The sequence below is a fragment of the Dryas octopetala genome, chromosome 3, assembly GCF_963921425.1.
Source record: "Dryas octopetala chromosome 3, drDryOcto1.1, whole genome shotgun sequence".
In the NCBI taxonomy this organism is placed as follows: domain Eukaryota; kingdom Viridiplantae; phylum Streptophyta; class Magnoliopsida; order Rosales; family Rosaceae; genus Dryas; species Dryas octopetala.
In genome coordinates this window covers 17,060,156-17,077,870 of record NC_141368.1, presented here as the reverse complement: position 1 = coordinate 17,077,870, position 17,715 = coordinate 17,060,156, and the positions used below count along the sequence as shown (strand labels likewise).

Sequence of the window (17,715 nt, the reverse complement as noted above, 5' to 3'; positions counted from 1 at the left end):
TATTTTCTCTTAGTGGTTGTCATGCTAATATATCACTACTTCTACACCTATCCTTAGTAATGAATTCATTGCTTATTTTTACCTTTGTCCATCTGTTCCGTGAAGAAATGGGAGAGATTTGAGAGTGTAGAAAGCTACTTAAAGGGAGCTATGAACATGAGGAGTCTATTTTTGGGAGTGTATATCTTGAGGGAGATATTTGTTTTAGTGGAACGTTAACTTTCTTAATTATTTGCTATCATATTCATGCTCTCTTATGAGCTTGGTGCATATATATGTTCAGTCTTTTTATCATTTATGAGGGACCAGTACTTGTTAGGAACATTATTTGTTTAGGGGGAGTTAACAATTTCCTTGGGGAGAATATATTTGGTTTTGTTTTTTTTTTTGAACAAAGGGAGAATGTATTTGTTGACTGTCTCATTATTAATTGCGCTATATAAATTTGCAATATTTCCCTTAAATTGTTTGGCATTGTTCCCATCTGTGCTTATTTTTCTATATTTGCCCTGTTGTTTCTCTTTGCACAATTTGTCATTCCATGTCAAAAAGGGATGGAAAGTACAACAAATAGAGGGTTATCTATTTGGGGGGGGGAGTTCTAATATCGATCTGCTTGGTTTTATTTTACACTTTACTTTTTGCATGTTTGTTGTTTAAGTATGTTTGCATATTTGAATTAAAGACTCCTCTCCACTGAAGACAGTAGGTGTCTGTTTTTTTAGTCGAAGAAGACAGTATTATGTGTCTAGCTGTCTAGTTATTTTCATATTCATTATATAGAGTATTTTGTCTACTATGATAGCTCTATACTTAATTTGTGGGTTTACTAGAGTTTCTTTTTGTCATACTCTTACATTTGTGTTACTAGAGTTCTTAATTCCTTACATTTTATGAAGCTGGTATACAAATGAATGCCTAACACTCAAAATAACTTAAACTAATTAACCTAAAAAATGAAGGCATAACAAGAACAAAAGTAGTTTTAATTAATAAAACACCAATCAAGACATACAAATCTTAAATGAAACATGTACATAGTACTTAATTTGCACCCTGCTGGTCTTCCCAGTGTATGTAGCTTTAGCACTTACATTTATCGCCAAATTACCCCCATAAGTTATTAATCAACAAGAAATTAACATTAATTTAATTTACATATATATATATATATATACATATTTACATATATATATATAAAATTACTGCCCATCATCATATGGCATTATGATATGACTTTCCATGCTTCCAAATGCTGTAGCAGTAGTAGTATCACTGCAACTACCGCCATGTTCATCCTGACCACCAACATAACTTTCCCAAGGGTGCTTCCCCATATTAATTAGTCCTTCTAGCTCTGTTGCCACTTCCTTCATGCTAGGCCTGTCTTCTCCTCTCACCTTCAAACACCTTTTTGCAAGGCTTGCAACTTCCTTTACTTTCTTCATCATCTTTCTTTCAGAGTCCGTGATAACCACATGATCGTCAAGAATTTCAAGTAACCGGTCATCTTTCATGGAAGAAACAAAGTAAATTGCTAGATTTCTTTCAGTCTCAGACCTATCAAAAGAAAGTGCCTTCTTACCTGTTAGTAGCTCTGCAAGAACAACTCCAAAACTATAAACATCACTCTTTCCAGTCAGTTGGCTACTATGGAAGTATTCTGGGTCTAAGTATCCAAGTGTACCCTGCACTAAAGTGGTTAATTGAGTTTGATCAATAGGAATAAGCCTTGAAGCTCCAAAGTCAGCAACCTTTGCTGTATAACTATCATCCAATAGAATATTGGTAGTCTTCACATCTCTGTGTATGATAGGTATGTAAGTTGCAGAATGCAAGTATGCAAGTGCCCCTGCAGTTTCTGTTGCAATTTTAAGACGCATTTCCCATGAAAGTGAGGAGGACTGTTGACCTTTATTGTGTATATGACTTGAAAGAGTCCCGTTTGTGATGAACTCGTAAACAAGTAAGGGTACTTCTGTCTCCAAACAACAACCTAAAAGCTTGACCACATTGCGATGGTTGATTTGGGAAAGCACAATTACCTCATTAATAAATTGTTCGATTTGGCTTTGATCACAAATCTTTGACTTTTTAATTGCAACCACTTTGTTATCTTGCAACACTCCCTTGTAAACTGTTCCATTGCCTCCTTGGCCAAGTACCTTAGTCTCGTCGTAATTATTGGTGGCCTTTTTGAGCTCCTCTGCAGTAAAAATTTTGGTCATTTCCGTTGATATTCCTCTATGACTAGAGAGTTGTTGTTGTAACAATATGCCACCATTCTGTTGAAAGAAATTCTCTTTGAGTTGGATGAGTTTTCTTTTCCTTATCCCCCAATAAACCCAAGAACCTCCTATAAGTAGCACCAAAAGGCCTATGCAAATTCCTGCCAAGAGTTAGAAGAGAAGAAAAAGTTATGAGAAGTTAAAAAAATTTTAACCCCCAACCTCCAATAAAGAAGAAAAAAGGAAGTACAATGGATTAGTAGTATCTAATTTTGACAAAAGTAATGACTTATATTCATATTTTAAAAGAAATTTATAATTTGACAAAAAAAAAAAAAAAACCGGTAATTTTGTTTTTCTTTTAGTTACTTAAGGCCTTAAACAAGTGTTTCATGAAGAAAATCAGAGCATTTAAGTCAAAATCAATTAACAATGGGTTGATAGGCCTTACACCCTTATAAACAACTATATATATATATATATATATATATGTAAGGCTTTATTTATCGAATGTGGGATACTCAATCTCAACATGCCCTTGCATGTGTAACATTACTTAAGTCAAACATGTGGATGATTCATATTATGTGGCATGAGAGCGCCTGCATAACCTACGTACTCTAATACCATGAAAAAATTAATTGGAGCATCCAACCCAACAGGGCCAAAACTAATTGGAAATGGTTGGAGAGGCCTAGCACGTTATAGACACACACAAAGTCATTAATTTCTCAATGTACGTAAGATTTTTTTCTCAACACGCCCCTCACATGTAGAGTCACATACTTAAGTCAAATACGTAGACAACACATATTGGATGAAGGGGGAATACAAGCGGCGACTGTTTGAACATGTGAGTTGTCTGCTCTGATACTATGAAGGAAATTGCAAATTAGTTGAGATCCAACACCTTATAAACTACTATATGTAATTACTTTATTTATCGAGAGAGGGATACTCTCAACATTTTTGGTTGACGGCCTTCATCTTTCTTTTAAGCTAGGCGTTCTTTTTCTGGACCAATATCTAAATGCCTCATCAATAGAAAAAAAAAAAAAAAAAAAAAAAAGGTGGCGCTATTGGGACCCAACTTTTTCATTTTTATCCCCAACACTTTAATAAAAATATAATTTTCAATTCTACCCTAATGTAAATTTACCTTCAAGGACTTAAAAATTTAATTTAAATTAAATTAAATTAACTTGAACCTATACCCAACATTTCTCAATACCCAACATCAATTCTTCACTCACATCTTCACTCAACTCTCTATCAAAACCCTAAACTCTCTATATCACTCTCCATATTGATGCAAACAAGTTTAATATTGACGAATGAATGGTTAAATTTTGATTTGGGAGTCTTTAAATAAAATATTTTCATCATTCCTTTGAGTTTTAATAGCGTACGTGCTTATTTTCAAAAACTGAAATTGCAACATGTTCCGCACACTAGAGCCCAACATGTTATGAGTTGTTCGGCAATAAAGCACTGAACATGGTGTTGTCCGCTCGCTATAGACTACCGAATACCTCTAAAAAATTTAGAAAAAGGTGTTCAATTGTGTGCCGCCGAACGTACTTATACTTGTTCGGTTAACCAGTGCCGAACAAAATTCAAAAAAAAAAAATTTCAAAATCTCCCCTTTGTGTTCAAGTTCAACATTAAACAATTATGATTCAAACTATTGCAGTCCAAAAATAAATTTTTTAATGTAGAGGGCAATGAGTGGTGGTGTTAGGTGTTGGGTGTTGGGTGGTGGTGATGGTACTGGATGCGTTGTTGGGTATAAAGAGCATAAATATGTTAAGTTTGTTGTTCGGTTTTAGTAAGGGTATTTTTGAAAAAAATTGGGTGAACTAATAAGTTTTTAAACTTTTAAAATTAAAGGTAGGTGTAAAGAGTGTATTTGCTACAGATAAAAAAATTGGGTCCGAATAGCGGCACAAAAAAACATGCTTATTTTTGCCTTATATTTTTAAAATGTATTTTGTTTAATATAGAATATAGGAGATTTGAATTCAAGATATGTCTAACAAAATGAAGAGAAATATCATTAGATTAATAACTAGCTTGTAATGCTTTTGAAATTAACATAAAATTTAAAATAACATAGCAAAACTTTAAATAGACAATAGTCATATGATAATAAAAGGGAGAGTGTAATAATAGATTATGATTATAATAAGTTAATGGTTTGATCGATTTATTCCTCTATCGAAGAAGAAAAAAAGTGAACGATGAAAACTTGAATAAGTTGACAAGTTAAGAAGATAATGATGTTTGTGGTTGCTATTAATTTGACCCTTGGCTTTTGTACACCAGTATACAAACCTTGTTTACTTTGATTTAGTTAAATATTAATTAATTATACGATAATGTTATACATATAATTTTATATGTACTCAAGTGCTGGACTTTCATATTTATTAATCTGCATATATGTATCTGTGTTACAAGAAACCTTGACGAACGAGGGAAGTGGTTTCTGAAAGTCGTTTGAGATTGAGAAAGGTTTAATTATTTATCAATTATATAAACATGGTTAATGACATACCTTAGTGAATGGAATCATTATCCTTAATGATTCTATACATTTATAATTTAAATAGAGTCGTAACACCATGTTTATGGTGTTTTTGTTACGTTACACAAAAATATTTTGGCCCAAAGAGTCAATAATTGCATAGGATCGTCATAACATTCTGAGGTTGATCTACTTGACTAATTAACATTAATTTTTCTTACTGCTAATTGGATTAATCCATATAATATGTTAATTTCAATATGACTAAATATAGTATTTAAAAAGAAACTCTACTGCAATTATCCATTGTTGTCAAAATTATGCATTTAGTTACTCTTACGCGTAGTGCGTGTCCAAGGGCTGGTTGGACTAATCCATATAATATGTATGAATTAATTCCAATATGACGTAAACATAATTAAGAACCATTAACATTAAATATTGTACTTACCCAATGCAATAGCAAGTCTTAGGGATTGAGAGCTACGTTTATTTTGTGGGCTGCAACCTGCTCCATTTCTCTTCCCATCTCCGCGGTGCCCCTTTGGACACAAGCAATTAAAGCTTCCAGGAATATTGTTGCATGTGGCTACGCTACTGCAGGGGTTTGAAATCTCGCACTCGTTAATATCTGAAATTAACAAACCATGCAAATTAGTCCTTCACAATTTTAATGAAAGAAGAACAATTAACCAAGCGCATGATGAATTCATAGCAATACACATGAGAATATGAGATATGGCATATGCAAAGTAAATTAAGGCTAAAAGAGTAGTTTAGCTGGCATATACTAGCTACCAACTCGGCAGCCGGACTTGAGATTCCGGGGACCCGATTTAGGCGACCCACAAAGATGTATAGACCTCGACCCGTTATGTACATTACTTGAGGCTAATATAGTATACAAGTATATATATTAATAAGTTAATACCTTGACAACCATCAACAAGGTAAGGGTTCCCTTGATAACCTTTGCTACAATTACAGATATACCCAGGCCCGATGTTTGATTCGTAACAGTCACTGTAGTTTGACTGACAAGCATAAGTAGAGGTACTGTTACTACTTTTAGCTTCTTGGCATGTGTGGCTCCCAACCGCCCAATTGAGCACCACAGGGACACTCTCTCTGCTCTGCAAGTTTAGAAGATCCAAGGAGGAAAAGTTGAAGGCACCTTCTTCTACAAGGAAACCATATCCACATGGATTGAAGCTTCTAACGTAAGAATGATTTGTCAAGCTTACAGTACCCGTGGCATAATCTATTATATTATCTTGGATAGATATTTGGCAACAGCCAACGCCAGCGCAAGTCCCATTCTCAACATCCTCAATTTTGTTACAGAAAGATGCGCATCCAGCTGAGTAGTTTCGCGGCTTTAAGCTTCCGATAACCCCAACAGTGTCACAGCCAACAGCAGTGAATCTGTTGCGGGTACCTGAGATAGGAAACTTGGAGAAGGTGAGCGTGGAAGCCACTGAAATGTTACTGCTCGTAAGATTGCCCGATTTGTTGTACTCGTAACAGTCGCGAGATATGGAGCCAGAGACTCGCAATTCGTGATCTATTAGTGATATGTCGAGGATGCTTACGTTACTTGTTGGGAAGAAGACTGATTTTTGACCATTTGTAGTATCCTTGCAATTGAGAAAAAAAGACTCGTCAAAGTAACAGGCAGGAGTTGTGCCAAAAGGATAGGGGATGCTAACATTGCCACAGGTGGCTGAGCAGCCAGGCTTCGGTTGTCCAGATGCTGCTTTTGCTGTGAAGTAGATGATGATTGCCACAAGTTGCAGGAGTTGTTGAAGATGCACTGCATGTTCAGCCATGGCTGATAAATTCATTTCTTTGGTTGATATGGTGTATGTGTGCAGCCTTAGATGGATTTTGCGTAGGAAGATATATACAAACTGTACGTGCCTCCTTTCATCATCAGTGAGAAGCTAGCTGGATACTTCCATGGTAAGACTGGGTCGTCGAGACTAGAGTTGGATGACCAAGAATTGTTTATGTTATATATCTTTTAATACGCTACCAATTCTTCAAAAATTAACACCTCTAACTAAATGTAATTTGGTATCCAAAGTCAAGAAGCCATTTTTTTCAATTAGTCCTTTTCAGTTTTCATTTTATATCAGTTTTTTATTTATTATCTTTAATTTCCTTTTCTCTGATATATGTATTCAAGTAATTAACACTCTCCTTCTCTGGGATTGGAACATCCCAGCGCTATAATGATGAAGATTCCAAGTGATCGAGGGCGCGCAGTTTGAGTTTAGATAACCCACAATTATCCAGTTTAATGGTTCTAGCTAGCTTCTAGGCAAGGAATAAAATTTCAGGTTTCGAAGAAATTTTGATAGAAATTTAGACGGAAATTTCGATAGAAATTAGACGGAAACGACCTAAATTATTATCAAAATACGGAAATTTTGAATGGAACTTTACCATATGTTTATTTAACATATTATCTACTGCATTAATAAAAAACATTGAAGAAACTAAATTATATAGTAAGTTTTATGTGATATAAGATGAATATAATGTGCGCTGAAGGTAAGTACTGTTAAATAAAATTAGTATAATGAATAAATGAAATTAATATATTCTTTATATTCTATAATCTATACACTAAACCCAATATACTTTATAATATATACTATATATTGTTTAAGATATAATATAGGATATTAGTGTTTAGGCCTATTAGGATCTTTTTAATTATTTTTTAGGGAAAATGTTAGCAAAAGGACTATAACTATACCCCTATTTTCAGTTGAGGATCCCGTTTTTCACTTTGGTTCAATTAAGGACTATTATTTTTTAAGTGTTTCAATCAAGGATATTCCGTCATCTCCGTCAAAAATTCTGTTAAAATTGATCACATGACTCGCATGTGACCAGTTTACATGGGCATTTATGTATTTTTTGTGCATTTAAAAAATAATTATAAAATATTAAAATAAAAAAAAGCTGGAAATTGAAACCCAACCACACCAACCTCACCCCCGCCACCACCGACCAACCTTCACTCCCCAGCCACCACCGTCGACTCCCCATCCATCACCGATGACTCCCCCTCCACCGACGACTCCCCTTCTACTGGCCATCCTTCTTCCCCATCTGCCCAGCCCAGCCCCGCCCATTTCCTATCTCTCAAACTCACTTTCTCTCTCTGCCTCTCTTTCTCTCTCATCTCTCTCTGCATTTCCTCTATTTCTCTCTCATCGATCTCTCTCTACCTCTCCTCTCTTTCTCGCACCCAACCCTTGCACCATGCTGACCTGGCCCTCCCCTTTCCCCCACCCAGCCTCGCCCCTCCCACCACCACCACCTAGCCCGACCCTCTCTCTCTCTCTCTCTCTCTCTCTCTCTCTCTCTCTCTCTCTCTCCCCTTTCCCAACCCATCCTCATCACGCCCTTTATCCAGCCCTGGCCCCGTCGCACCCAGCCCCGACCCCGCCCCATCCCTATGACGCCTCTATCTTTTACTCTCTCTCTCTATCTCTCTCGCTTTCTCTCTCTTCGATCTGGACGAGGCCAAGCTAGGTGGTGGGGCAGGGGCAGGGCTGGGAGGGGGAAGGGGGAGGGGGAGGGGGGAGGGTCAGGCTAGGTGGTGAGGGGGAGGGGCGGGGCTAGGTAGGGGAAGGGGGAGGGTCGGGTCGGCATGTTGCAGGGAGTGGCGGTTGATGTTTTTTTTTTTCAAAAAAAATTTCATTAGTTTTATTTTTTAATATTTTTTTAGGAGAAATTACTTTTTCGTCCTTATGAATTGGTCATGTGTGAGTCACGTGATCAATTTTAACAGAATTTTTGACGGAGTTGACGGAATATCCTTGATTGAAACACTTGAAAAATAATAGTCCTTAATTGAACCAAAGTGAAAACGGGATCCTCAACTGAAAATAAGGGTATAGTTATAGTCCTTTTGCTAACATTTTCCTTATTTTTTATATAAAAATGTATTAGAGTTTATTATTTTAGGGTTCAAAAACAATTAAACGAAACCCCAAAATGACCAAACGAAACCCCAAATCTTTTTTTTTTTTCCAATTGCCCAAAAGCCCCGAACTTCGTAAAAAAAAAAAATCTTTTATTTTTTTTCTTTCCTTTTCTTTTTCTTTTTTTTTCTTTTCTTTTTTCTTTTCTTTTTTTCTCTTTCCTTCCTTATCTCTCCCCGTGGCTGACTCTTTCCTTCATTTCCTTTCTTCTTCTCCTTCTTCGCTGCTGCCTATGAGTGTGACTTTTTTTTTTTTTTCTCTCTCTCTCTCTCACACACACTCACTGTTATTCCTCTATATTTCTCTCTCTGCATCTCCATCACCACCCTCACCCTCACCCTCATCTCTTTCTCCCTCCTCTCTTTCTCCCTCATCTCCCCCTGCCGCCACTCCTTGCTGCCGAAACCCACCGAAAACCAGTTGCTTCAGCCCCTCATCTCTTCCTCCCTCTATCTCTTTCTCCCTCATCTCCCTCATGCCGCTGCCCTCTTTTTCTCCCTCGATCTCACCCGCCGAAAATTTCGGCGAAATTTCGAGGATTTCGATAATTTCGGCAAAATTATCACGAAAAATCGAGGATTATACGTTTCGATTTCAATCCCTCCTCTAATCGAAATTTAAACCCTTGCTTCTAGGAAGATTAAAAATGAATGGTTTTCATTAACAATTAAGCTCTTTAATGGCCAAACAGTTGTCAAATTTTTGTCGCAAATTCGGTGACTATTGTGCTGAAAAACAAATTAAAAACTGGTGATTGTAACGACTCTGCTTGAAACTGATCACAAAAAAACAAATTATGACTCGTATTTGGACAATTAATGTAGAGTTCAAGATGACAAGCATTTTGACTCAAACTGTACATGAATCGAAGTAAAAATGAATCCCCATAAAGAAAGTAAAAAATACTTACAAGTTTATTTGAAGTATAAGTATAATTTCATGCAAAGTTTATACACACAATGGTCAAGTGCAAAGTTGTTCACATAGCATTGTAGTATATTTAGGTGAGAGGTTTGTGTCCCACTGGTGTCACTTTCATATTTCTTTTTTTTTTTTTTTAAATGGGTTGAGGTGGTCGGCCAAAGGGTTGTCGGTGGACCGTCAATGGTTAACGGTGGCCAGCTGGTGGTCGCATATAGTTAAAAAAGTATTCTGATTTTGGTTGAGTTTTTGCCAACATGATGTTTCAAGTGGGATCTGAAAAATGAATTAATTGTTCGAATTATAAGATTACACTGTGTAGTCAGCCCAAAAGAGTGGTTAGCTTCATATTATTTTACTAACTGGTTTAGAGTTTATAGAGGGTTTTCTCTACAACGGAGGAATAACGTTATAACAACATAGACAACTTCCAAAGGACTTGGATTACTATGCAATAACAACTTTGTCTCTTGAAGCACGTGAGAAACTCTCCAAGGTGTGTATAATAAATAATTTCCCTGCTGACATTGATCCTTTTGCAAAATATCCGGAACTCTGAAGTTGTGGGAAAATTAATTTTCATGATGGTATTGGAAAGGAAATTGGAAAATACAAAGGTTGGGTTTTTATTGGAGGGACACAAGCGTAAAAGGGTTCAGGGAAAGGGTAGCTGGGCATTTTCCATAAAAAATAGGTATGGTTTAGGTATCTCAAATATTTCATTAAACGGAGTCAAGTGCTTCCCTTGAATTTGTCTTGCAAAACTTCTAGGATGAAGTAGCTCCCATGTGGTTCTTCAAAAAGCACTCTAATTTTAATTAGGCCCCAAGAAAAGTACTTTTTAAAAATTTTTACAAGAAATTTTTTTAAAAAAGAACATACTTTTATTCATTTGGAAGCGCTTTTCGCAACAGACTCTTAATATATCATTAGTATTTGGTTTTCTTTAGAAAAAAGTTATTTTTAAGCTTCAAATCAAACTCTAATGACTCCTAGAAATATTGAAAGACTCATTAAATAGTAGAAGACAAAGAAAACTCAAAAGAGAGTAATCTTTTTAATACCAAATACATTGAGTCTGTCTCATAACATTTAATTCTTAGAATGATCAGTCCCCTTCTCTGAAGGGATCTCGCACATGCCCTTTTTTCGCGGGATCCATTAGATGTCTTTTAATTAGATGTAAATAAGTCGGATTGCACCTCACTCTAGGGGTCGGCAATGGGCCGGGCCGGGCTCGGGCTTGAATTATAGAAGCCCAATACGGCTTTCGGGCCACGCCGGGCTTGGGCTTTAATACACAAGCCCAAGGCCCTCCCATCGGGCTTTGGCTTGCAGGCTTGGAGGGCCGGGCCGGGGTAGGCCCGAACAGATGGCCCAAATGGGCCCAAAGCCTGTTTAGACACATATATATCTTAAAAAAAAAAAAAAAAAAAAGGATTTTGGCTGTGATTTGAACATGAGACCTCACATAACAAACTTCAACTCTCAACCAACTAAGCTAACTAGTTTATTTGTCAAGTTTGTAAATCATAACATATTTAATAGCTCTTTCGTTTGTTTACTTCAATAAATTATTAATATACTTATTAAGTTATTATATAAACATAATAGTGTAATACCATAAATAATAAACTTTTAAAATTATATACAACATTACAACTATAATAAAACATAAATGTACATATGTTTTATTATATATTTTATTACATATTTTTATAAACAAACGATGCAATCGTGTTTTCAATGATCCGAATCGTTCAAGTTTTAGTTCCCCACTCAAAGAGTGCAAAAACTTAGCTCAATCAGAGATGTAAAAGTGACGTAACGGTGGTCGAATAAATGAACGATCGTGGTTTTTCTAATGATAATTGAATGGGTAGATGAATTCCGATTTAGCCGATTTTTTGTAAAGATGATTTTTTACTATGAAAATAGAAAATGATCAGTTCAGATCGTTGAATTAATGAATTGACGATCGTGGTTTAATAACTTTAATTATAGTTGTATTATAAAAGTTATATATACACATATACATTTATATATGTTTTATTATAGTTGTAATATATGTTGAATATAATTTTAAAAGTTTATTACTTTATTATTTATGGTATTACATAGTTTACACTATTACTATTTACTAACATTATAGTATTATATAATAATTTAATAAGTATATTAATAATTTATTATAGTAAACACACGAAAAGCCTATTAAATATATTATGATTCCCAAATATACTATTTACAATTCCGTTAAAAATGATGACATGGCACGCTGGATGTGCGCCAAGTGTCACATCTTTTTTTGTATTTTTTTATTTTTTTATTTTTCTATTTTTATAAACATTGAAAATTAATTAAAAATAGCACTGAATTTAGAAAAATACACGAAAAATTCCTACTAAATTGTCTTGACTAGTACTAAATTCTTTATTGCATAAAGCCATTTCCATGATCTGAGAGTGATACAAGTTTCATCAGCAGTGGTGGCTGAAGGAGCAGATTTGTCAGTTTTTAGATTATAATCAAAGTTACTGGCATCAACATAGAGAGAAGCTGCCACCATTGGGAGTGGTGCAACTAGAAGTGCAAAAGCGATCATATAGACTCCCACTAACACAAATTTATTGGTAGTCTGGGAGACGTTAATAGGTATATAGAAAATGACTGGTGAAACTTCGCTAGAGATATTGAGTAGTGATGATGTTGGGTATAGTTTAAGTTAATTATTTTTAAAATCTTTATATTATGTCCTCAATAGTCAATTTATATTAGATTAAAATAAGAAATTAACATGTCATTAAATTGTTAAGGCTACTAAAAAAAAAAAAATTGGGTCCGAATAGCGGTAATATTTGTATGATACAACTAGTCCTGATTTTTGTGTTGTTGGAATTTACATGTATATATATTTGAGTTTAGTTCCTGTTGCTTGATTCCAAGCCAATGAAATCTAGGAAATTCTTGCTATCACTTTCATTTTTCCTGAGTTTTACTTGGTATTAGATGCTTGCTGTTGGAGAAACTGTAGTTCGGCTCCGAAAGAGTGCAGCTTGTGAGTGTAATTTGGACTCAGACAATTTGGATTTTGGAAACTCTGAAAATTATTGAGAACCATTGATGGCTTATATAGCCTTTTACAGAGCACGTAATGCCTAAATAAAATGCTTAAAAACAGGACAACTAAACAACCACTACTTGACCTTAAGACTCGGTCCTTATTGGACTACTTGAAACAAACACAGACTCATTCAAAACAGAACTCCTTTATTCTCGGTTTGGTCTGCTGCAACAAACCCTCCTTAAACTAAGCTTGGAGCAACAAGCTTAGCTTATCTCCAGCAGAACAAACTCCAAGCTTGCTCCTCAGATCTTCGAACACTTCTAGCTTCAACGGTTTGGTAAAAATGTCGGCTACTTGTTCCTTTGATTCACAATGTTCAAGACAAATCACTCCATCTTTGACCAAATCTCGAAGGAAATGGAAACGAACACCAATATGCTTGCACCTCCCATGAAAAACTGGATTTTTAGAGAGCTTAATTGTTGAAGTGTTGTCACATAGAATGACAATACTACCACTCACGTCATACTTCAGCTCCTCCAAGATCCTTTTAAACCAAACAGCTTGACAAGCACAGACAGATGCAGCAACATACTCCGCTTCGGTTGTAGAAAGAGTAACGATTGGTTGTTTCTTGGAACACCAAGCAACAGCTGCATCATCTAAGAGAAAAGCATAACCTGTGGTACTCTTCCGGCTATCGACATCTCCCGCAAAATCACTGTCAGTGTAAACAGTCAACCCTCCGATTCCTCCTCTCTTATACCAAATACCATAATCCATAGTCCCCTTAAGATACCTTAGGACTCTCTTAGCTGCTTGTAGATGTAATTTCGTTGGCTTTGACATGTAGCGGCTTAGAAGACTTACAGAAAACTGTAGATCAGGTCGAGTGTTGGTGATATACATGAGACTTCCAATTATCTTCTTGTAGAAAGTTTCATCGACTAGCTCTCCCTTTTCATCCAAATCGAGTTTGCACCCAGGTACCATCGGATTGCGCACTGAGTTGCAATTTTCCATCTCGAATCGCTTCAGAACTTCTAAGGCATACTTCGATTGAGATATGTGAATTCCCTCCGGTGTCTGCAACACTTCAATTCCCAGAAAATACCTCATTTTCCCGAGATCGGTCATGTCGAACTCCCTTTGCATCGATAACTTGAATTCTTTCATCATTGAGACATCATCTCCTGTGTAAATCAGGTCGTCCACATAAACACTAACAATCAGAAACTTGCCTTGTTTGTTGCTTTTAAGAAACAAGGTTTCTTCGTTTGGAGATTTCATAAAACCCTCCCTGATGAAATAATCTTCGATTCGACTGTACCAGGCCCTTGGAGCTTGTTTTAAGCCATACAAAGCCTTGTGGAGTTTGTAGACTTTGTCTTCATATCCTTCTGCCACGTACCCTTTAGGTTGCTGAATGTATACATCTTCTTCAAGAACTCCATGAAGAAAAGCAGATTTTACATCTAGCTGATAGATGTCCCAACCTTCTCGAGCTGCTGTAGCGATGATGGTTCTAATGGTATCCATTCGAGCGACAGGAGCATACACCTCTGTGTAATCGATTCCATGTTCTTGAGAGTATCCTTTCGCCACCAATCTCGCCTTATATTTGTTTATATCTCCTTGCTCGTTGAACTTTGTCTTATAGATCCATTTCACTCCGATGCACTTTGCTCCAACTGGCAAGTCTGTGAGTTTCCATGTTTGATTCTTCTCAATGGATTCTATCTCCTCGTTCATGGCTTCTCTCCACTTCGGAACTTTTTCTGCTTCTTCGAAAGTTGCTGGATCAAAAGAATTGATTTCCACCATGTTTAATTCGTCTTCTTCATCAATATCATCTCCGGTGACATAGTCACTGAGATATTGTGGTACACTTCTTGTTCTTCGTCCCTTTCTGACTTCTATGATTTGCTCGTTTGGAGCTTCTTCTTCGACTTCAACCGATTCCTCTGATTCATCACGTGAATCTTCTCCGGTATCATGCTCATCGTCACTTTCCTCCCATGTTCCATCATCATCGTTCCAACTCAAAACAGAATCTGTGTGATGATTTTGATCTTTTTCCCAGTTCCATCCTTTTGTTTCCTCGAACACCACATCTCTGCTTATCAATAACTTCTTCGTCTTTGGGTTGTACAGTTTGTACCCTTTGGATTCCTCTGAAAAACCAAGGAATACACATGCTGCACTTTTGTCGTCGAGCTTCCCTCGTTTCTCGTCGGAGATGTGAGCGTGTGCGAGACTTCCCCACACTCGAAAGTGTTCTACAGTTGGTTTGATTCCATTCCATGCCTCTTGCGGTGTGATGTCTTTTACGGCAAGTGTGGGACATCTATTAAGAATATAGAATGTCCAGATTACTGCTTCTGGCCAGAAAATCTTTGGCATCTTCCTTGCTGAAAGCATGGACCTGACCATGTTCATAACTGTGCGATTCTTTCTCTCTGCAACGCCGTTTTGCTGCGGTGTGTAAGCAGTGGTCAGTTGTCTCCGTATCCCATGTTCTTTGCAGTAATTCAAGAACTCATGAGAGGTAAACTCTCCTCCTCGATCGGTTCTCAGCCCTTTGATGCTCTTTCCCGATTCAATTTCCACCATCGTTTTAAATATCTTGAAGTTGCTGAAAGCTTCTGACTTCTCTTTCAGCAAATACACCCAAGCTTTCCTGCTATAATCGTCTATAAAACACAGAATGTACCTCTTTCCACTGGTGGATGTGGGACTGATCGGACCACATATATCAGAGTGTATCAACTCTAGAGTCTCTTTAGCTCTCCACTTGCTTTTCTTGGGAATGGGTTTCCTCGCTTGCTTTCCCACTAGACAATCTGAACATGTGAACTGTTGTGTGTCGAATTTGGGAAGACCACGAACCATGCCTTTGCTCTGCAATGCTCTCATGCCGCTGTGACTGAGATGTCCATACCGTTCATGCCACAACATTGTCATGTTTTCTGAAATTGTCTGCAGACACTGCTGTTGTGGTCTTGCTTCTTCTCTGGTTTCATCAAATAGTATGAACATTCGATTTGTGCTCATCTTACTCTCTGCTAGTAAACCCTTCTCGTCATGGTAAATTTTGCAGGTTCCTTTTTGTATCAGAATTGACAGCTTCTTCTCTTGGAGTTGTCCGAGACTCAAGAGATTGTTTCTGAGTTCCGGTACGTAGTAGACATCACTGATCACGTATGGTGCATCATTTAGGATCAGCTTCACGTTCCCTTTTCCAACGACTTCCATTTTTTTGTTATTTCCCAGCTTGACAGAATGTTTGAAACTCGAGTCCATCGTTGAGAACAGGTTGCGATCTCCGCTCATGTGATTTGAGCAACCTGAATCGAGAAACCAAGCTTTCCTTCCCATGATTTCTTGGTTATCCGAGTATGTCATCATCAACAGTTCTGCAGTCTCTTCATCCTCTTCGTCTTCGATGTAAGCCATCAACAACATCTCTTCCTTTTCATCGAAATCGGCATAATTCGCTTCTTCTTCCCACTTTGGGCATTCGTTTTGAAAGTGACCAAGTTGATGGCACTTGTAGCATTCTACTGTGCTTTTGTCGAACGATGTCCTGCCCCGACCACGTCCTCTTCCTCTTCCATTAGAACCTCTCCCTCTGGTTCCCGATCCTCTTCTGGTTGTTACTTTCAGAACTTGTTCGTCTATCCTTTCTGGTTTCTTGAATTTCTGTTCGTGAACAGACAATGAGCTTTGTAGTTCATCCAGAGAAATACTCTCAATGTCTTTTGATTCCTCTATCGACACCACAACATACATGAACCTTTCTGTCAAAGTTCTGAGAATTTTCTCCACCACCTTCGTGTCAGTCATCACTTCTCCATTGCTTCTCATCTGATTTGTGATGGCTAGCACTCGTTTGAAATAATCTTCAATGTTTTCAGATTCTTTCATCTCCAGTACTTCGAAATCTCTTCTGAGTTTCTACAGCAACGATTTCTTTACTCGATCGTTTCCTCCAAACTTCCTCTTCATCGACTCCCATATGATTTTAGATGATCTCCGGTCCAAAATCTGCTCAAACGTCTCTCTATTGATTGATTGATAGAGATAGTGTTTGACCTTGTGATCGTTGGTTTTGGCATCGTCAAGTTGCTGCCTCTGCTCTTGTGTCAACACCGTTGTGACCGGCGGTTCCTCGAAACCGGTCTCGATCAGACTCCACAGTCCTCTGGCTCGGAAGAAATTCTCCATGACTTCACTCCAGTGATCCCAATGCCCATCGAATTGAGGTAGCTTCATCTTATCATCATCTCCCATCTCTCCTTACTCTCGTGTTTGAAGCTGCGGCTTCTTTTCTCACAATATCCAAAACTCGAGCTTCCACCATGTTTAATTCGTCTTCTTCATCAATATCATCTCCGGTGACATAGTCACTGAGATATTGTGGTACACTTCTTGTTCTTCGTCCCTTTCTGACTTCTATGATTTGCTCGTTTGGAGCTTCTTCTTCGACTTCAACCGATTCCTCTGATTCATCACGTGAATCTTCTCCGGTATCATGCTCATCGTCACTTTCCTCCCATGTTCCATCATCATCGTTCCAACTCAAAACAGAATCTGTGTGATGATTTTGATCTTTTTCCCAGTTCCATCCTTTTGTTTCCTCGAACACCACATCTCTGCTTATCAATAACTTCTTCGTCTTTGGGTTGTACAGTTTGTACCCTTTGGATTCCTCTGAAAAACCAAGGAATACACATGCTGCACTTTTGTCGTCGAGCTTCCCTCGTTTCTCGTCGGAGATGTGAGCGTGTGCGAGACTTCCCCACACTCGAAAGTGTTCTACAGTTGGTTTGATTCCATTCCATGCCTCTTGCGGTGTGATGTCTTTTACGGCAAGTGTGGGACATCTATTAAGAATATAGAATGTCCAGATTACTGCTTCTGGCCAGAAAATCTTTGGCATCTTCCTTGCTGAAAGCATGGACCTGACCA

General features: G+C 37.3%; 1 pseudogene; it reads right to left on the bottom strand.

The window, feature by feature from the left end:
• Window positions 1-1,202: 1,202 nt before the first annotated feature.
• On the bottom strand, window positions 1,203-6,584 carry LOC147291436 (wall-associated receptor kinase 2 pseudogene; annotated as a pseudogene).
• Window positions 6,585-17,715: the final 11,131 nt, after the last annotated feature.